The following is a 20,975-nucleotide window of genomic DNA, read 5'->3' on the forward strand; positions in this document are numbered from 1 at the left end:
TTGTGTTTTTGTTGGTGAACGGCTTGATAGTGTGCGACCTCAACGTGAATGTAAAGGTGTTATAAATGCACCATGTGTGTTGTCATTGTTTTAAAAGGTTGCTTACAGTCTGGTAGTTTCCCTCAGTATTCTTGTGCAGAGGCAATATCATAGTCCATGAAGTTCTACTGAGACGTGATTGTTGCTGGTTGAAAACTTAACCCAATACCCCGCCGGGATGACTTGAAATATAGTCAGCCCTGGCAATTTTTGTTAGTCTCTCAGGAGACTTTACATGTTGTGCTAAAGGAAATTTTAAAGTAGTTGGTAATTAAATGATTGGTCAATCTCCATTTTGTTTAATCAACATTCCTCACCAGCAAAATCAGACAAATATAAACCCTGAATCTAACTAGAGCTTTCGTTCATAGAAAAGAATGTGCGGCCGGTAACCACGTTCATGGTAAGAAGGTCTTCTAGCCGTCCCTGAACAATAACTATCTCATGGTAGCTTGTGCTCGGTCAAAGACTTGCATCAACAATGCGCCCAAGCTGCTCCTCCTTAAGGGAGATTACAGCACCCCAAGGCCGAAAGACCAATGCCTTGGGAACGCAGACAGAGGAAGGAGAAAATGAGGAGTTATGTCATCGTTGAACTACCGTAAGCCAAAAATTCCCTAAAACCAGCCAGTCTTTTTGCAAAAAAAGGGTTACCCAAACGATCTAGTTTTTTGCCAAGTTACTTTCAATACATGGAAAGGGTGTGTTTTGTTGGTGAACGGCTTGATAGTGTGCGACCTCAACGTGAATCTAAAGGTGTTATAAATGCACCATGTGTGTTGTCATTGCTGTAAAAGGTTGCTTACAGTCTGGTAGTTTCCTTCAGTATTCTTGTGCAGAGGCAATATCATAGTCCATGAAGTTTTACTGAGACGTGATTGTTGCTGGTTGAAAACTTAACCCAATACCCCGCCGGGATGACTTGAAATATAGTCAGCCCTGGCAATTTTTGTTAGTCTCTCAGGGGACTTGACTTGCTTGTTATAAAGGAAATTTTGAAGTAGTTGTTCATTTAATTTGGTTAATCCCACGTTTTGGAAGCAGAGGCCTACTTGTCAGCATTTAGGTTTTCCCAGGTACTTTGAACAAATTTGTTACCCTCTGGAATCCTTGGATAAATGTGTCGTCCTTTGTTAAATGTGCCACCCGGTCATTTCACAAAAAAGGGTTATCCAAAAATTCTACTTTTTCGCCAAGTAATGTTCAATACATGGAAAGGGTGTGTTTTGTTGGTGAACGGCTTGATAGTGTGCGACCTCAACGTGAATGTAAAGGTGTTATAAATGCACCATGTGTGTTGTCATTGTTTTAAAAGGTTGCTTACAGTCTGGTAGTTTCCCTCAGTATTCTTGTGCAGAGGCAATATCATAGTCCATGAAGTTCTACTGAGACGTGATTGTTGCTGGTTGAAAACTTAACCCAATACCCTGCCGGGATGACTTGAAATATAGTCAGCCCTGGCAATTTTTGTTAGTCTCTCAGGAGACTTGACATGTTGTGCTAAAGGAAATTTTAAAGTAGTTGGTAATTAAATGATTGGTCAATCTCTATTTTGTGCAATCAACATTCCTCATCAGCAAAATCAGACAAATATAAACCCTGAATCTAACTAGAGCTTTCGTTCATAGAAAAGAATGTGCGGCCGGTAACCACGTTCATGGTAAGAAGGTCTTCTAGCCGTCCCTGAACAATAACTATCTCATGGTAGCTTGTGCTCGGTCAAAGACTTGCATCAACAATGCGCCCAAGCTGCTCCTCCTTAAGGGAGATTACAGCACCCCAAGGCCGAAAGACCAATGCCTTGGGAACGCAGACAGAGGAAGGAGAAAATGAGGAGTTATGTCATAGTTGAACTACCGTAAGCCAAAAATTCCCTAAAACCAGCCAGTCTTTTTGCAAAAAAAGGGTTACCCAAACGATCTAGTTTTTTGCCAAGTTACTTTCAATACATGGAAAGGGTGTGTTTTGTTGGTGAACGGCTTGATAGTGTGCGACCTCAACGTGAATCTAAAGGTGTTATAAATGCACCATGTGTGTTGTCATTGCTGTAAAAGGTTGCTTACAGTCTGGTAGTTTCCTTCAGTATTCTTGTGCAGAGGCAATATCATAGTCCATGAAGTTTTACTGAGACGTGATTGTTGCTGGTTGAAAACTTAACCCAATACCCCGCCGGGATGACTTGAAATATAGTCAGCCCTGGCAATTTTTGTTAGTCTCTCAGGGGACTTGACTTGCTTGTTATAAAGGAAATTTTGAAGTAGTTGTTCATTTAATTTGGTTAATCCCACGTTTTGGAAGCAGAGGCCTACTTGTCAGCATTTAGGTTTTCCCAGGTACTTTGAACCAATTTGTTACCCTCTGGAATCCTTGGATAAATGTGTCGTCCTTTGTTAAATGTGCCACCCGGTCATTTCACAAAAAAGGGTTATCCAAAAATTCTACTTTTTCGCCAAGTAATGTTCAATACATGGAAAGGGTGTGTTTTGTTGGTGAACGGCTTGATAGTGTGCGACCTCAACGTGAATGTAAAGGTGTTATAAATGCACCATGTGTGTTGTCATTGTTTTAAAAGGTTGCTGACAGTCTGGTAGTTTCCCTCAGTATTCTTGTGCAGAGGCAATATCATAGTCCATGAAGTTCTACTGAGACGTGATTGTTGCTGGTTGAAAACTTAACCCAATACCCCGCCGGGATGACTTGAAATATAGTCAGCCCTGGCAATTTTTGTTAGTCTCTCAGGAGACTTGACATGTTGTGCTAAAGGAAATTTTAAAGTAGTTGGTAATTAAATGATTGGTCAATCTCTATTTTGTGCAATCAACATTCCTCACCAGCAAAATCAGACAAATATAAACCCTGAATCTAACTAGAGCTTTCGTTCATAGAAAAGAATGTGCGGCCGGTAACCACGTTCATGGTAAGAAGGTCTTCTAGCCGTCCCTGAACAATAACTATCTCATGGTAGCTTGTGCTCGGTCAAAGACTTGCATCAACAATGCGCCCAAGCTGCTCCTCCTTAAGGGAGATTACAGCACCCCAAGGCCGAAAGACCAATGCCTTGGGAACGCAGACAGAGGAAGGAGAAAATGAGGAGTTATGTCATCGTTGAACTACCGTAAGCCAAAAATTCCCTAACACCAGCCAGTCTTTTTGCAAAAAAAGGGTTACCCAAAAGATCTAGTTTTTTGCCAAGTTACTTTCAATACATGGAAAGGGTGTGTTTTGTTGGTGAACGGCTTGATAGTGTGCGACCTCAACGTGAATGTAAAGGTGTTATAAATGCACCATGTGTGTTGTCATTGCTGTAAAAGGTTGCTTACAGTCTGGTAGTTTCCTCAGTATTCTTGTGCAGAGGCAATATCATAGTCCATGAAGTTCTACTGAGACGTGATTGTTGCTGGTTGAAAACTTAACCCAATACCCCGCCGGGATGACTTGAAATATAGTCAGCCCTGGCAATTTTTGTTAGTCTCTCAGGAGACTTGACATGTTGTGCTAAAGGAAATTTTAAGTAGTTGGTAATTAAATGATTGGTTAATCTCCATTTTGTGCAATCAACATTCCTCATCAGCAAAATCAGACAAATATAAACCCTGAATCTAACTAGAGCTTTCGTTCATAGAAAAGAATGTGCGGCCGGTAACCACGTTCACGGTAAGAAGGTCTTCTAGCCGTCCCTGAACAATAACTATCTCATGGTAGCTTGTGCTCGGTCAGAGACTTGCATCAACAATGCGCCCAAGCTGCTCCTCCTTAAGGGAGATTACAGCACCCCAAGGCCGAAAGACCAATGCCTTGGGAACGCAGACAGAGGAAGGAGAAAATTAGGAGTTATGTCATCGTTGAACTACCGTAAGCCAAAAATTCCCTAACACCAGCCAGTCTTTTTGCAAAAAAAGGGTTACCCAAACGATCTAGTTTTTTGCCAAGTTACTTTCAATACATGGAAAGGGTGTGTTTTGTTGGTGAACGGCTTGATAGTGTGCGACCTCAACGTGAATCTAAAGGTGTTATAAATGCACCATGTGTGTTGTCATTGCTGTAAAAGGTTGCTTACAGTCTGGTAGTTTCCCTCAGTATTCTTGTGCAGAGGCAATATCATAGTCCATGAAGTTCTACTGAGACGTGATTGTTGCTGGTTGAAAACTTAACCCAATACCCCGCCGGGATGACTTGAAATATAGTCAGCCCTGGCAATTTTTGTTAGTCTCTCAGGGGACTTGACATGTTGTGCTAAAGGAAATTATAAAGTAGTTGGTAATTAAATGATTGGTCAATCTCCATTTTGTGCAATCAACATTCCTCATCAGCAAAATCAGACAAATATAAACCCTGAATCTAACTAGAGCTTTCGTTCATAGAAAAGAATGTGCGGCCGGTAACCACGTTCATGGTAAGAAGGTCTTCTAGCCGTCCCTGAACAATAACTATCTCATGGTAGCTTGTGCTCGGTCAGAGACTTGCATTGACAATGGGCCCAAGCTGCTCCTCCTTAAGGGAGATTACAGCACCCCAAGGCCGAAAGACCAATGCCTTGGGAACGCAGACAGAGGAAGGAGAAAATTAGGAGTTATGTCATAGTTGAACTACCGCAAGCCAAAAATTCCCTAAAACCAGCCAGTCTTTTTGCAAAAAAAGGGTTACCCAAACGATCTAGTTTTTTGCCAAGTTACTTTCAATACATGGAAAGGGTGTGTTTTGTTGGTGAACGGCTTGATAGTGTGCGACCCCAACGTGAATCTAAAGGTGTTATAAATGCACCATGTGTGTTGTCATTGCTGTAAAAGGTTGCTTACAGTCTGGTAGTTCTCTCAGTATTCTTGTGCAGAGGCAATATCATAGTCCATGAAGTTTTACTGAGACGTGATTGTTGCTGGTTGAAAACTTAACCCAATACCCCGCCGGGATGACTTGAAATATAGTCAGCCCTGGCAATTTTTGTTAGTCTCTCAGGGGACTTGACTTGCTTGTTATAAAGGAAATTTTGAAGTAGTTGTTCATTTAATTTGGTTAATCCCATGTTTTGGAAGCAGAGGCCTACTTGTCAGCATTTAGGTTTTCCCAGGTACTTTGAACCAATTTGTTACCCTCTGGAATCCTTGGATAAATGTGTCATCCTTTGTTAAATGTGCCACCCGGTCATTTCACAAAAAAGGGTTATCCAAAAATTCTACTTTTTCGCCAAGTAATGTTCAATACATGGAAAGGGTGTGTTTTGTTGGTGAACGGCTTGATAGTGTGCGACCTCAACGTGAATGTAAAGGTGTTATAAATGCACCATGTGTGTTGTCATTGTTTTAAAAGGTTGCTGACAGTCTGGTAGTTTCCCTCAGTATTCTTGTGCAGAGGCAATATCATAGTCCATGAAGTTCTACTGAGACGTGATTGTTGCTGGTTGAAAACTTAACCCAATACCCTGCCGGGATGACTTGAAATATAGTCAGCCCTGGCAATTTTTGTTAGTCTCTCAGGAGACTTGACATGTTGTGCTAAAGGAAATTTTTGAATTAGTTTTTCATTAAATGATTGGTCAATCTCCATTTTGTGCAAACAACATTCCTCATCAGCAAAATCAGACAAATATAAACCCTGAATCTAACTAGAGCTTTCGTCATAGAAAGAATGTGCGGCCGGTAACCACGTTCACGGTAAGAAGGTCTTCTAGCCGTCCCTGAACAATAACTATCTCATGGTAGCTTGTGCTCGGTCAGAGACTTGCATCGACAATGCGCCCAAGCTGCTCCTCCTTAAGGGAGATTACAGCACCCCAAGGCCAAAAGACCAATGCCTTGGGAACGCAGACAGAGGAAGGAGAGAATGAGGAGTTCTGTCATCGTTGAACTACAGTAAGCCAAAAATTCCCTATCACCAGCCAGTCATTTTGCAAAAAAAGGGTTACCCAAAAGATCTAGTTTTTTGCCAAGTTACTTTCAATACATGGAAAGGGTGTGTTTTGTTGGTGAACGGCTTGATAGTGTGCGACCTCATCGTGAATGTAAAGGTGTTATAAATGCACCATGTGTGTTGTCATTGCTGTAAAAGGTTGCTTACAGTCTGGTAGTTTCCCTCAGTATTCTTGTGCAGAGGCAATATCATAGTCCATGAAGTTTTACTGAGACGTGATTGTTGCTGGTTGAAAACTTAACCCAATACCCCGCCGGGATGACTTGAAATATAGTCAGCCCTGGCAATTTTTGTTAGTCTCTCAGGAGACTTGACATGTTGTGCTAAAGGAAATTTTAAAGTAGTTGGTAATTAAATGATTGGTCAATCTCCATTTTGTGCAATCAACATTCCTCATCAGCGAAATCAGACAAATATAAACCCTGAATCTAACTAGAGCTTTCGTTCATAGAAAGGAATGTGCGGCCGGTAACCACGTTCATGGTAAGAAGGTCTTCTAGCCGTCCCTGAACAATAACTATCTCATGGTAGCTTGTGCTCGGTCAAAGACTTGCATCAACAATGCACCCAAGCTGCTCCTCCTTAAGGGAGATTACAGCACCCCAAGGCCGAAAGACCAATGCCTTGGGAACGCAGGGATGACTTGAAATATTGTCAGCCCTGGCAATCTTTGTTAGTCTCTCATGAGACATGACTTGTTGTGCTAAAGGACATTTTGAAGTAGTTGTTCATTGAATGATTGGTTAATTTCCATTTTTGTGGTATCGAAGTCCTCCTAGTCAACATTTAGGTTTACCAGGTACTTTTGTTGCGACAATGTTCATTGTTTGAAGACCAAGAGTAGGTCCAAAGTATGCCAGGAAACTTCTAGTTTTAATCAAATAGTATTTATTAATGCAATAGTGTAGTAGATTTTCAAGGGAACACAGCTGTGGCCCCTAAATCCAATTCACTGGTCCCCAGTCCACACGAAGCAGTTATCGATCTACAGTTGCATGGAAAAAAGAGACCGCTCCTGTCTCAAACATCATGTTTTATATTCCTCCTCATACGTGGCATTCTTCAGCTGGCTACCATCAGAGGGGCGTGTCCATGACTGTTGTAACTTCTCAAATTACCTTCGTTCACGTAATTTATCCAGCATTCAAAAGTAATTTAAAAACACATCAATAATAATAATATAATGTTCTTGAGTGACAGTTGAAAATGATGTGCTTAGTATGTAACACTTCTCTGCCAACTCAGTGCTCAAGGTGGTAAGTCCCCGGGGGTCTGGTTACGGATCCATCTGGGGAGGTGTTATTAGAGATGAAAGTACAGCACAAAGTTTCAAAAATGTGCTTACACCCCCTTTTTCAGCTAAAATCATATCTAGAGCCATTCTGTTTTGCCAGGCCATCAAAGTGGTTTTATCTACCTGTTCATGTAGCCCTCTTACTGCGTCTCTGGTGTAGTTTATGAATCGTTGTTGATTATAATAAATATAATTTACCCAATCAACATTGTCATTGACTGTAGACCAGACGAATATTGATTCAAACTGTGCTTTGACCGGATTCCTTGCTTTGAACTCATCCGGAACTCCCAGAGGGACTCCGATGCTGTCAATATACTGTGGGGTTGAAACTCCCTCCTGGGACTGACCTTTTATTTCTGTTGACTTTTGGGTCTGTCAAGAAGGGAAGGTCTCAGAAATAAAGGTTGAACGTTATTAGTATGATTGGCCCTTTCTATTAGTGCACAAATGTCTTCATGTTGCTGAACTTCCCACCAAATCAAAAGGAAGCCTATGAGTGTACATAACAGTGCTATTATGACCCTATTCCCTGGGGAGCCCCATAAATGTTTCAGTTTTGTTAGTGATTGGTAACCTATCCCAATCATAATTATATAAGGAATGGGATTAGTATGATGAGTGGAAAACAGTGTAAATATGATAAACAATTAGTTTGGTAGACTTTTTCTATTTTATCTTACAGACCCAAAGGTTGAAATATTCTAATTATTCAGATATAAAAGATGAGTTTTCCCTTAAATGAACACTTTACAAATTATAAAGACAATTTGTCTTATGGTGCTGTTTGTATTTCAGTATTTCATCTCTTTTTCTTTCAATTATTCCTTACTTTTTTGTTCCAGCTCTGCCAAATCAGTTCCAACTTCCAAGATATTTCTGGAAGGTGCCAGTGTGGGGAGACAATGTGTGACGTGGTGCCAATTCGCTCCTGTTTTACCTTTGACCCGGAACACGTGTGAAGTTCGTTCAACAACCACCCACGGTCCGGTCCATCTAGGTTCAGACCACTTCCTTTTGTGGACTTTAACCTTCACCCAGTCACCTGGTCCGACAGGAGTCCTCTGGTAGTTTGTCTGGAATCTCCTTACGTCTTTGAACCTGTGTAGACAAAACTCGGATAATATCAGTCAGAGCCCTGACATATTCATCCACCTCTATCTGCCTAATGTCTAACGCCGTGGCTACACTGGACGTGTAACTGAAGCGCAGCGCATGTTGAGCGCACGCTGCAACAATAGATTCCATTTTAATCAATGAAAGTGGCTACAACACACGTGGGAGCAGCGCGCAAGTGCTCTGCAAGCGCCGTGCAGATTTGCTAAAATATATAAATATAAATAGTCTTCTGTTTATATTTTGCGCGGGGTGTGTGCGACCCTTTTTACAGAGAAATTGGTCATCCATATGTCTGTATGTTTTTTTAAAATTCAACTACAGGTATACAGGAAATGAATAAATGTTTCCTTTCACCGGAGACTCTGATAGACAAGTTGCCATGGAGATATCTGTTGTCGTCAAAATTAATTTACCAAATTATTCAGCCTACAGATAAGATAACGACAGACGATTGATGGATGAAACACAAACTCGGTGTTGCAGTTTCACAACTTTGCAGGTGCCACTAGGCGGCCATCATGTACCCGCCATCGGCCATTTACTTTTGAAGCACCTTTCCGCAGCCACTGGTTTTGCTCATAGACTCTGGCATATTCCTGCATGTCTTTTAAGTGTTCATTGGTTAACTGTGCCGGAGTGTCGCCGTTCGTACATATAATTTGCTTAATGTACCCTCCTGCTTCTTTCGCTGCCTTGTCTGCTGCATCATTTCCTCTAGCCACTGCATTATCCAACGTCTGGTGACCTTTTCATTTCATAACTGCTACTTGTGATGGCAACAGTACAGCTTTTAGCAAAACTTTCAGAGGTTCAGCATGTTTTACTGGTATTTTGGCAGATGTTAGGAATCCTCTTCTGATCCAGTGTGGTCCATCTATGTGCACTGCTCCATGGGCGTATGCTGAATCTGTGTAGATGTTAACTCTCTTTCCTTCTGCATGTTCCAGAGCTGTACTGAGTGCCACTACATCTGTCAGTTGAGCCGAAGCTGGTTGAGGGATGAAATGAGGCCACATTTCCATTAGCACCCTTATAGCAACATCCGTCAATAGACAGTATCATGTCTGGTTGAGCCAGTGGATCTGCTTACAGGTCTGGTCTTATTTTCAGATCCTTTTGGGATATGAACTCACAGTCATGGGGTGTGTGTTCATCAGTGTTCATTCCTTTGGCCACATTTGCTAGACCTACTTCATAGGTTGTGTGTGGCTTTAACAAAGTACTTTCAATTAAGATTTTTCTGGCTGGGGAAAATAAGAATTAAGAATTAATGAATGCCACTACTCCATGTATGGTGTTCACTTTTAGTTGGTGGCACATAATACAGTTTTCTGAATAGCTTTTGCAAGTGCAGCTAGATGTCTCACACATCCAGTCTGTGCTAATTCTACATTAGCTTTGAGCTGTGGTACATCAGGACTTGCCTCTCTCCCCCTTTTTTCTGAAACAGGACTTCGTTCACTATTCCTCCTGATTCAGAAACATCAAGCTCTCAGATCTCCCAGACACAGGTGGTCGTGGGCGGTGCATTTTTCTAATGCATCAACCCACTTCTGGCCTCCCTGGGAAATAGCTGGTAGTTTTGTCACTAATGCTTCCATATCTCTGTGATTCCATGGTTGGTAAACCTTTCCTCCTCCTTGCCAAATCGTCATTAATGCAGCCTGCATCTTTGATTTGTATTTCTGCTTTCTGGTTCTTTCGCTAACAGATATACTATTTCTTATCTTCATTTTCCCGCAAACTACAACAATATAATGCATAATTTGTTCTTCTTCTTCTGGTGAATGCTGGGAGATTTCGGAGTGTGAATAAAAGCAGAATCAACAGGAAAAACGTGCTGTTACAAAAAGCAGCAAAGTAGGGAGCGAGGGAAAGAAAGGAAGAGAGCAACGGCAGACAGATGAGAGTGGAGATGAGTGTGTGTCGGACGGCAGTGACGTGATAGGGTTCAGTGACAGTCAAAAGGAAAAAATGATTAAAAGATTAAAAAACGTTCTACTCCAGACAAAGAACCAGCATGGGGTAGTTGTAGAGGAGTATTTCCCTGATTTGGTCGTTTTTTGTTCCTCTGCCAAATTCCATCTTAGCCAAAAAGAGGAGTCTGTATTCACGGAACAAAAAGTTTGGAGACTAAGAAAACGTAAGGAAACAAATGAGCAGCAATGAGGTTAATACCCCTTATGTGTGTTTTAATTAACTTATTTGTTTTTATTATGGTATGCACTACCGCACTCACAATGGACACTTTTAGAGTGGGAAGCCTGAATGTTAATGGAGCCAGAGAGCTAAGACAGAGAGCCTTAATTTATCAAACAGCAAGAATAAAACATGCCGACGTGCTTTTTTTTACAGGAGACGCACAGCGACGTTGTTAATGAGAATGACTGTAAAACAGAGTGGGAGGGGGAAGTCATTTTAAGCCACAGCACCTCTCTCAGTGGAGGGGTGGGCTTCCTTCTCTCCAAGTCTTTTAATCCTGTCTCACTGGATGTCGAGCATTTTATCAAGGGGAGGTTGCTTTTAATAAAAGCACGGTTTGACCTTTTTACGGCTGTTTTTATAAATGTGTATGCTCCAACAAACGGTGCAGAGAGGAAGCTGTTTTTACAAAAAGTGAATGATGTTTTAAACGGCTGTGCCACGGAGGATTTTTTATTCTTGGGTGGGGATTTTAATTGTACGGAGAATGCATCTTTAGATCGCAACCATGCAGAGCCGCATCCAGCATCCCAGCATGCTCTGAGGCAGCTGGTCCACTCCCACGGCCTGGTGGATGCATGGAGAAGGATGCACACAGACGAAAGGCAGTACACCTGGTCCCACATCCGAGAGAATAGGATTTCATCAGCCAGACTAGATCGCATTTATTGCTTTAAGCATCATTTTAATACTTTAAAAATGTGCAGTATACTCCCTGCTGGTTTTACAGATCACTCTTTGCTTCTATGTAATGTTTTTATTAGAAATGTTTTACTGAGAAGTCCTTATTGGCATTTTAATTCGGTTTTAACATTTGATAAACATTTTAAAGAGGCCCTTACTTATTTCTGGAGTGTTTTTAGACAGAGGAAGGGAGAGTTTAGCAGTCTTAGTCTTACCATGGTCCCACCACTGCCTGAGATAAGAATGCTCTGTCAACAGCACACCCTCAATGTCACACAGGACAACATCAGATCTATGAAAGACCTGGAGAGTGATATAGTGGAACTAGAAACAATAAGCGAGTCCACAGGAGATCGAGGATATATTGACATCCTCAAAGAGAAAAAGATGGCTCTAGCCAGCCTGCTGGACGTTAAAGTTCAGGGGGCACTGGTCAGGTCCCGGTTTCTAAGCATAAATGAGATGGATGCTCCCACTAGTTTCTTCTTCGGCCCGGGTAAAAATAATGGACAGAGGCGGGTAATCCACTCACTGCTGTCAGACACAGGGCAGGAATTAACAGAGCCAAGCCAGATCAGGAGGCGAGCTGTGAGTTTTTATTCCACCCTCCACACGAGTGAGTATAATGAGGACGAAACGCTCTCAGAGGAGTTTTGTGCAGAACTACCTCAGGTCTCTGAAGAGGCCAACTCACAGCTCGCAAGGCCGTTGACGACGCAGGAGTTGCAGGCCGCACTGCAAGGCATGCAGGGACGGCGGGCTCCTGGCATCGACGGCCTCTCGGTAGAGTTTTTTAAAGCTTATTGGGACATCTTGTCTCATGACCTTTTAGACGTTTTTAATGAGAGTCTGGCCTCGGCTCTATGCCAATGTCCTGCAGCAGAGCGGTGATCACGCTGCTGCCAAAAAAAGGGAACCTGCAGGACATCAAAAACTGGCGCCCTGTGTCTTTGCTGTGCGTGGATTACAATCTTCTGTCCAAGGCTTTGGCCACCAGGCTGGGGAGAGCAGGTCATCCATCCGGACCAGACCTACTGTGTGCCCGGCAGGTCCTTGGTGGACAATGTTCACCTGATTCGAGATGTTTTGGAGGTCTCCAGCTCATTGGGCATTAATACTGGTCTGATTTCTCTAGATCAGGAAAAGGCTTTTGACCGCGTTGAGCACAGCTTCCTCTGGAAAGTAATGGAGAAGTTTGGGTTCAGCGCTTGTTTCATAGCTAAAATCAACGTGTTGTACAATAAGATTGAGAGTGTGCTGAAGTTCAACGGTGGGCTGTGTGCTCCTTTTAGAGTGTGTAGAGGGGTCTGGCAGGGTGGTGCTCTGTCTGGGATGCTCTATGCCAGGGGTGCCCAACCAGTCGATCGCGGTCTACCAGTCGATCGAGAGAAAATGTTGTGTGTAGGCCTATCCTTCTACTGTTGTGTTAAATAGGCCTACATTAAAACTTCCAACTTAAAACTTCTTAAATAGGCACAATGAACTGCTGATCGCGTGAAGCAGTGTGTAGATTTGTACAGCTGTAGTAAGGTAGATCAGGTATAATCACAGAAAAAATCTCACGCGCTTCTTTCTATCTGCGCGCGCATGGTATGGTTGCTAGGTTCTAACTAAGGACTCGGAAGGGCGCGAGAAGCTTGACTAGAGCGAGTGGATACTACCATGGCAGCAGAAGCTAAAACATCTAAAACTTATCATTTTCATTCAGAGTGGGAGGAGGATTATTTGTTCGTGTATTCGAATGCCAAGTCCATCTGTCTTATCTGCAATGCAAATGTGGCTTTACCAAAGAAAGGGACTTTGGAGCGGCATTTCAAGACGGTCCACAAGAGCTACGATACAAACTTCCCAGCTAAATCACCACTGCGCGCCCGAAAAGTCAAGGAATTGAAAAGTCAGCTAGCAGCACAACAGTCCATTTTTACCAGGCCCAATACCACGAGTAAGGCTGCAACCATAGCTTCTTATCGTGTCTGTCGTGTTCTTGCAAAAGGAAAGAAATCTTTCAAGGATGGTGAGATTGTGAAAGAAGCGTTCATGGAAGCCGCTGATGCGCTTTTTGCCGATTTTAAAAATGGAAAGGAGATTGTGTCTGCTATTCAGGATGTGCAGCTATCAAGAAATTCTGTTACACGGCGATGCGAGGGAATGGTGGAGGATGTTGAACAGCAATTGAGGAATGATGTTGAAACATGTGAGTGTTTTTCTCTGCAAGTCGATGAATCCACTGATGCTGTGGATGTGGCTCAGCTATGTGTGTTCATTACAATGGTTTTCGACAATATGAGTGTAAAAGTAGAGCTGCTGACCATTTTGCCTTTGAAAGGGCACACAAGAGGCACAGATATTTTTCAGGTTTTTCTGGAATTTGTTAGTAAGAGCAAGTTGCCCCTCTTCAAACTCATCTCCATTACAACCGATGGGGCTCCAGCAATGATTGGACGTACTGCTGGGTTCATTGGATTGTGCAAACAGTCTGAATCTGTCCCGGATTTCCTGAATTACCATTGTATAATTCACCAGCAAGGGTTGTGCGGGAAGATTTTAAATATGAAAGACGTGATGGATGTGGCTAACAAGATTGCCCGTTCTGTTCGGGCCAGGAGTCTGCAGAGGCGATTATTCCGTGCGCAACTGGAGGAGACCGGTGCAGAACACACAGATCTGCTGCTGCACACAGACGTAAGGTGGCTCAGCAGAGGTACATTTCTGGAACGGTTTTCTGAATTGTTGCCCGAAATTAAAGACTTTCTGAAACGTTCAAACCATGCTGAATATGCACAGCTAGAAGACAGTCAGTGGCTCTTGGATTCAGCCTTTCTTACTAATCTGACTGACTTGGATTTTGGAACTGGATGTCATGGATGTTGATGGGATGGAAAAAGTAAATGAAATTGATGGAATGAAATGTTAATTGGAAACTGGAGGAACTAATTACCACCCGTGAATGACTGATATTGTTCTGCTGCTGATGTCACATGTTGACATATTGACAGTTTGGTAATGGAAGACAACGCTGATGTTGAAAATGTTATTCCTGAGGAGTGTGCTGCAAAAAGTGATGTTGAAAAAAGAGAGAAAAAATTAACTGCAAAAGGTGTTACACTTCTAATTGAAAAATCTACAAAAGAACCGGAAGTTGAGCTTAAATCAGGCATCCAACATCAAGCTGCAAATCAATTATCTGTTATCTGTCAAAATAACAACTGATACCTTGTGCAGTGTTGAGAACCTTTTAAATGAGTTTAATAAGCTGTGTGATGCTGCTGCTGAAACTCATAATACATTGTTGGAAATAGCACTGCCTAAGGAAGAGTATAAAAGGCAACAAACATGGTTTGAACAGAAAATTAAAGCAAACGTGAATTTCTTGAATGATGTAAATAAATGGATGAAGGATGCTCAAAAGGGTTGTGAAAAAGAGTCTGAAAAAGAGGATGAGATTCAACCCAATGACAGTATTTCAAATGTCTCTTCACCTGGAAAAACTAAGGCCTCATCTAAGTCTAAAACTTCCATCACAAGTTCTGCATGCCTACGAGCAAAGGCAGCACTAATTCAACGCATGGCTGCTCTGGAAAAGAAACATGCACTGGAAGCTCAAGTGGAAAAACTGCATGCTGAGCAGGAAAGAGTGAAGAGACAAAAGGAACAACTGGAAATGGAAACCCACTTAGCTGCTGCTTCTGCTAAAATAGCCATACTGGAAAGCAGTGATGTGGCAAGTGGCTCTGCACCATCTGATGGAATGAACTCATATTTCAATAAAGCTACAAAATCAAAAACGGAAAAATCACAAAGTCCAAAGCCAGCGCCACCATTACAACAACAACCCTCACACCTGCGTGATGCACGTCCTAAGGAAAGGAAATATGCACAAACACAACTAACAGAAAATCTCACTTCAGTACAACCAATGCAATTCTTTCAAAGGCCACTGGGAGGCAATACAACTGTCTTTAATTCACTACAAGACCACAGGTCAAGCAATGTTTGTACCACTCCACAAATGAAAATGGAATTCAGAACATCGGCAACATTATGCAGTGACAGACAGAAATCACTGCTCAGTTAGTTCAACAGCAGCACTCGGCATCTCTTCCACCTAGAGCAATACCAATATTTGATGGTGACCCTCTACAGCAGTGGTCTCCAACCTTTTTAAGCCCAAGATCCCTGACCTTCACCTTGGTGAGAGGCAAGATCTACCTATTTAAGCGTTGAAAGAAAAATACAGCCCAGATTGTTCTTCCAACTTGACGCCTTTTATTCAGGCTAACTGTATTTGAATTACGTGAAATGCTTTGGTCCAACGTTCAAATTTATGCAACAAAAACACTGTAACTAGCTTTTCAAACTGGCCATAGCTACACATCAACTTCAATTCTAACACATCAACTTCAATTCTAAATTATTCAATTTAATTTCAACACAAAAAGAAAAGGAATGTGGAATTTGTGGAATGTTCCACATATGACAGTATTTTTTTATGGTAGACAAGCAGATCATATCAAGTGTTACGCTTATCCACTGAAGCTTCATTCAAGTCACATTAATATCAGCATTTTAGAAAATAGAACTGTAATGCTAACAAAACTCTCAATGCAATTAGGCCAAGTACAGCTTCATGTCCAACACAAAAAATAAAGGTGTGGCCTATTTCCTTTTGTATGAGGTTATTAGTTTGTTCATAGAAGGCACACACACAAAACACACTAGCAGTGAGCAGATCACATGCAGTGTTATGCTTATCCACTCAAGCTTCATGCAAGTTACATAACATCTGCATTTTAGAATATATATATAAATAAGATGTATTATTATTATTAAAATATAACTGTAATTGTGTTTTAACAAAATTCTCAGTCAGTGTAAATAAGCTCAGTGCAGTTATGTACCATCTTATGCATCATCACTTTTCACATTGCCATCAGATGTCAAAACTGGCATGTTACTCACCCAGGTTAGTGAGATGGCTGTGACTGAATACTGTCTGTGAGTGCTTTGTAGTTTGGCTCATAGCTACTGACAGCTAGTCTGAGACAGTCTGTGAGGTGTTTGTCAGTGAGGCGGCTCCTGTACTTTGATTGAATTATTTTCATCTGTGAAAACGCCATTTCACAGAGGTAAGTGGATCCAAAGTGGGCACTCACTCTTAGTGCACATGAGGTGATGAGTGGAAACTTCTCCCTGCTGACAATTCCCCAAAAGGTACTGTCCCGTGATCTTACTTTCAGCTCAATGTCATTTTGCAAATCAACCATCTCCATGTCAACCCCACTAGGCAGAGCAAATACCTGCTGAAATTTGGCTGCTACCTGTTCCACATCAATGGTCAGGAATGGGTTTAAGACCAATGCAGCAATATCTTCCATGACATCTAATTCACTAAAACGCCGACTGAACTCTGCTGCCACTTTGTCCAGGTGAACACAGTACTGCTCAGGGTGAAAAGCGTCCTTGTCACCGATGGCCTGTGACATTTTCTCCAGGTTGGGAAAGTGTGTCAGCCTCACGTTTTTCAGCTGTGTGTTCCAAACACCGAGCTTGGCCTTGAACGCATTCACTGCGCTTATCCTGCTGGTGAATGACACAGTGGTAATTCACGAAGTCAGGAAAATCATGGTCTTTATGTCACAGCGCAATAAATCCAACGCGCACACCGCGCATCGATGGGGCTCCATCAGTGGTAATTGCCACCAGTTTGTGAATCGGGATGTCATTATCGCGGACATCTTTTTTTAAACGCGTTGTAAATATCCTCACCTCTCGTTCTCTCCTTTAAGTGCAAAAGAGTGAGGAGATCCTCTTTTGTTGTAGAGTCCGGGAATGCCATCCTGACAAATACAACAAGCTGAGCTGTGTCTATTACATCCAGGGATTCATCAAACTGTAGTGAAAAATATTCAGTGTGACAAATCTTTTAACACTTGTCGATCCACGTCCCCTGACATTTCCTCGACCCTCCTCGCCACTGTATTGGGGCCAAGCTGGACACTGCGGAGCGCGGTTTTGATGTCGTCTTTGTTTTTTGAAGCCGTTGAAAACCGTCTCTGCAGTGATGGCCATTGCCTCCTTGAATAAATTGCCATCTGTAAAAGGCTTCTTGTGTTTAGCCAAAAGGTGACTAATACGAAATGAAGCTTCAGTTGCAGCCTTATTTTGAGCAGCAGGTTTTGTGAAAAGCGACTGCTGAGCCTTCAACCCAGCTTTCAGCTCAGCAACTTTCCTAGCGCGGATTGCGCTCTTGGCGGGGAAACTGTCTTTGAATTTGTCGTGGTTAGTGTTGTGGTGCCGCTCTAGATTTCCTCTTTTAGACTGCGCCAGAGTTTGGTGGCACAGCATACAAACACACTTGTCTTTCACCATGGTGAAAATAAATTCCTCTTCCCATTCCTCATGGAAATTATACGTTGTCGACTTCTTTCTCGGAGCCTCCGCCATGCCAGCTGACAACATTGCCGTCTACTAGCTATCACCTGCTAGTGCCGTATAAAGTCATTTCGCGACAGTTAATGTGCCAGTATCCTTCTTTGATCTTATTCGTCATTGTAATGCCGCCTGTTGCACTGAAAAAATACGACTGGATCGGATAAGATAGAGAGGAAAAAAGGCGCTTGCAAAACTGAACATTAATCAGCCATAATGTATTTGTGTAATTATTTTGGGGATCTACAGGGAATGTTTCAAAGATCTACCAGTCGATCGCGATCGACGGGTTGGCGACCACTGCTCTACAGTATGGATCTTTTATCATGGCATTTGAACAGGGGGTTGAAGGAAAAGTCACTAATCTCCAGGACTGCTTATACTGCCTAGAGCAATACACCAGGGGGCAGTGTAAGAAATGTTCGTTTATTTGAAGCCCAGGAGTCGGTTTAAAAGAAAGAAAGCAAACCACCCTTAAAAGTTATAAAAGGAGTGTTTAATAATGGATGCAGTAGTAGGTTTTACAAAAGTTTCACAGCTGTGGCTCAATAGCCCGGGACACGCGTCCACAGGCCACTGACTGAGTGGAGCTCATCAGTAGATACTGTCTGGCGGTCCGGAACAAAAAAGTGCTCGGTTATACAATACAAACATGTTTTATAGAACCATCCCTTTCCGACCATACAATAAACAACTTCAAAATAAGACATGCTCCGCTCTCGTGCTCTCATTGGTTGGTAGCGGGGGGCTGGATCCTGTTGGCCGCTTGTCAAATGGGGTTCTCCGGACTCTTCTATAGGCTGACGTCGTCGGGGGCGGGTCCTCTTTTGACGTCACAGTCGCCATCTTGTTAGCGAAGTCCTGGAGCTCTCACCTACAATATTCTATTATGCAATTCTTCTGAGGTTTATCAGTTATTAAACAGGCAACTGTATCATTGCAGCATCAATGAGTGAGAGGTAGAGGCGGTGTGTTTAGTATGTAACTCCACTGGTCCTTCTCGCTCTTCTCATATATACAATACAATACTAGCTACATGCTATCTGAGGCTAAAACCAACATCCGGTAATACTACCGGAAGTGGACAAATATGATCCGTCCAGAAACAGTGAATTATCTTTTAAAGTTCTGCTCCAATATATTGATTATTTCTAACAATCCCTCCTTACACACCTTTTTAAAGGTGTAATAACTGATAGTATACACACCTTTTTAGGTGGCTACTTTGATCTGGGAAAAAGCTTCTGGTGCCAACGTCATCCCAGAGAGTGTCCTGTCTTTGGCCTCTAAATATCTCTGTCCCTTGCGGTGAGCCTCACTCTGCGTGCCAAGCTCCAAAGCCAAGGCAACAGCGTTAGCGCAGTTCAATCCGTCACCATTGAGTCCAAAAAACACCCGCTGCTGATGTGCTGCAGTCTGTGCCCTCAATCGAAAGCTAATATAGTTCAGAGACGTGTTTGTTTTCAACATGGCAGGAGAAGGGTGCACCGTCCCCGGAGGCACTGCAATACCGGGTCGATGCATGGAGTGAACGGGGCAAGCCCCTGTTTCAGCTCCCAGTGCTAAAAATCCATTTAATATATTGCCCCCATATAGGGGACATATCAGATATTAAACTGATAAGAACAGATACTACACTTGATCTTAAACAAAAGGCCGAGAAGCGATGACCCCTGCCGTTTGTGGCAGGATGCACCCTCGCTGCGCAGTTTACACCGGTCGTGTGTGTTCCTCTCCACGGAAGTCCTTAGTAAAAGGCGAAAGACTTATACGCTTTGAAGAGAAACCAGAGTAATGGAGAGTTCTTCCCGTGGAACAGACAACACCCAATTGTCCCAGTCCATGCCCTCGCGGTGAGCCTCACCCACAGGATAAGAATAGGTAGGGTAGTATGTAAATAAGGATAAATGCAAAATACAATTGGAAAGTACAATTTAATCAGAAAGGTAGGTTTAGGTAGGGGGCCAAAATAACATTATCTTACAACAAGGGAGGGTCATTTGAAGGGGGAGGAGAAGGTTAGGTCTAGGGTAGGAAAATGCTGGGTAGGGTAGTATATAAATAAGGATAAACTGGAATGAAATGTCATCCAAAAGGGTTAGGTATGAGGGTTATAACCAGGAAAAAACGGTACGATCTTCATTTAAACATGCAAGGGAGAGTGCTAGAATGCTGAAACTTGGTCTGTCAAAAGTGCAATGTTTGAGCGCTTTGCCATTGTCATTGATTGAAGTTGTCCTTCAATGATTTGAAGCAGGCACTGAGTAGCTTTTTCATGAGCGTCACCATGATGACTTTTTGCAAAACGACATTTATGAAATCATCCGTATCATCTGACCATTGGGAACAGTGTACACCATTCCCAAGTTCGGTTGCCGTGGCTTTTGGAAGTGCTTATCCGAACGTGTTTCCAACGGCCTCCTAGTTCATGAGTGGATTGCTTTCTGCCTCTTTTGGTAAACAAAGGCCAGCTGCTGTTGAAAATACTCCCTTGCCTCTGCGTGACAAGCAGATATACTGTCCACTATACTAACGAGGATCGCTTTGGCAGCAACTCTGGCACGCCAAAAGCGGGTGGCGCTCTTCGAGAGGCTTTGGAGGCTGCTTCCTTCTGTCATTGCTTTGTGTTGAATTGTGTCAAATGTTGCTATTTTCTGTGAGGATGGCAAGATCTGAGAGGTAATGTCAGAGCCAGCCACACGGGGCCCCGATGAGCGCTCAATGCAACTCTGATAAATAATTGTAATACATGTATATGATTACTTGTATCCATTGTTGTGTACTGCATTTTTTGACTGTTAAAATAAATAAATAAAATGATAACATACACAGTGAGGGCCCCTTTGGTATGACAGGAGTATTTATGTCAAGCCTCATCTGTCTGTTAGGCTTTCAAGTGGTTGCTGGCTGCATTGACCTGCTCAGACGCAGGAACCGCCACGCAGTGTCCTTTGTCGTAGCAAGAGTCCACTGGCTCTGACACATCCAACTCATACTTACCTGGCAGGGAGATACCATGATCAGCAAGGTGGTTCACCCAGGGCGAGGCTCGGCCATTGCACGCCGGCTGTGCTGACCCCTGCGAATTCCCCAAATGTGGGAGTCTCGACTGCATAATTTGTGGTAGTGGGGGACTGCGTTCGCGCTCTCCCCTGATTTTGTGTTGAAGGAAAATTGTAAAAACCACCTTGTGATCACTTATGTTTTAGGTGGCTACTTTGATCTGGGAAAAAGCTTCTGGTGCCAACGTCATCCAGAGAGTGTCCTGTCTTTGGCCTCTAAATATCTCTGTCCCTTGCGGTGA

The 20,975-nt window shown here is 42.7% G+C and overlaps 12 non-coding genes and 1 pseudogene across 12 annotated transcripts; 11 read left to right on the forward strand and 2 right to left on the reverse strand.

Moving 5' to 3' along the window:
- Nucleotides 1-127: 127 nt before the first annotated feature.
- On the forward strand, nt 128-268 carry LOC134863921 (U4 spliceosomal RNA). Its single transcript, XR_010165738.1, has one exon. It is a non-coding gene; the product is annotated as a U4 spliceosomal RNA (small nuclear RNA).
- A 598-nt stretch (nt 269-866) lies between these two features.
- On the forward strand, nt 867-1,007 carry LOC134863924 (U4 spliceosomal RNA). The gene has a single exon (XR_010165741.1). It is a non-coding gene; the product is annotated as a U4 spliceosomal RNA (small nuclear RNA).
- Nucleotides 1,008-1,384: 377 nt separating this feature from the next.
- On the forward strand, nt 1,385-1,525 carry LOC134863928 (U4 spliceosomal RNA). The gene has a single exon (XR_010165745.1). It is a non-coding gene; the product is annotated as a U4 spliceosomal RNA (small nuclear RNA).
- A 598-nt stretch (nt 1,526-2,123) lies between these two features.
- LOC134863925 (U4 spliceosomal RNA) lies at nt 2,124-2,264 on the forward strand. Its single transcript, XR_010165742.1, has one exon. It is a non-coding gene; the product is annotated as a U4 spliceosomal RNA (small nuclear RNA).
- A 377-nt stretch (nt 2,265-2,641) lies between these two features.
- LOC134863922 (U4 spliceosomal RNA) lies at nt 2,642-2,782 on the forward strand. Its single transcript, XR_010165739.1, has one exon. It is a non-coding gene; the product is annotated as a U4 spliceosomal RNA (small nuclear RNA).
- A 597-nt stretch (nt 2,783-3,379) lies between these two features.
- Nucleotides 3,380-3,520, forward strand: LOC134863923 (U4 spliceosomal RNA). The gene has a single exon (XR_010165740.1). It is a non-coding gene; the product is annotated as a U4 spliceosomal RNA (small nuclear RNA).
- A 597-nt stretch (nt 3,521-4,117) lies between these two features.
- Nucleotides 4,118-4,258, forward strand: LOC134863927 (U4 spliceosomal RNA). Its single transcript, XR_010165744.1, has one exon. It is a non-coding gene; the product is annotated as a U4 spliceosomal RNA (small nuclear RNA).
- A 597-nt stretch (nt 4,259-4,855) lies between these two features.
- LOC134863926 (U4 spliceosomal RNA) lies at nt 4,856-4,996 on the forward strand. Its single transcript, XR_010165743.1, has one exon. It is a non-coding gene; the product is annotated as a U4 spliceosomal RNA (small nuclear RNA).
- Nucleotides 4,997-5,373: 377 nt separating this feature from the next.
- Nucleotides 5,374-5,514, forward strand: LOC134863929 (U4 spliceosomal RNA). Its single transcript, XR_010165746.1, has one exon. It is a non-coding gene; the product is annotated as a U4 spliceosomal RNA (small nuclear RNA).
- Nucleotides 5,515-6,111: 597 nt separating this feature from the next.
- LOC134863920 (U4 spliceosomal RNA) lies at nt 6,112-6,252 on the forward strand. Its single transcript, XR_010165737.1, has one exon. It is a non-coding gene; the product is annotated as a U4 spliceosomal RNA (small nuclear RNA).
- A 12,896-nt stretch (nt 6,253-19,148) lies between these two features.
- LOC134863914 (U2 spliceosomal RNA) lies at nt 19,149-19,339 on the reverse strand. The gene has a single exon (XR_010165733.1). It is a non-coding gene; the product is annotated as a U2 spliceosomal RNA (small nuclear RNA).
- Nucleotides 19,340-19,390: 51 nt separating this feature from the next.
- Nucleotides 19,391-19,462, reverse strand: LOC134863936 (U5 spliceosomal RNA; annotated as a pseudogene).
- A 1,201-nt stretch (nt 19,463-20,663) lies between these two features.
- Nucleotides 20,664-20,826, forward strand: LOC134863919 (U1 spliceosomal RNA). The gene has a single exon (XR_010165736.1). It is a non-coding gene; the product is annotated as a U1 spliceosomal RNA (small nuclear RNA).
- Nucleotides 20,827-20,975: the final 149 nt, after the last annotated feature.

Source organism: Eleginops maclovinus, chromosome 4, assembly GCF_036324505.1.
Source record: "Eleginops maclovinus isolate JMC-PN-2008 ecotype Puerto Natales chromosome 4, JC_Emac_rtc_rv5, whole genome shotgun sequence".
Taxonomy (NCBI): Eukaryota; Metazoa; Chordata; class Actinopteri; order Perciformes; family Eleginopidae; genus Eleginops; species Eleginops maclovinus.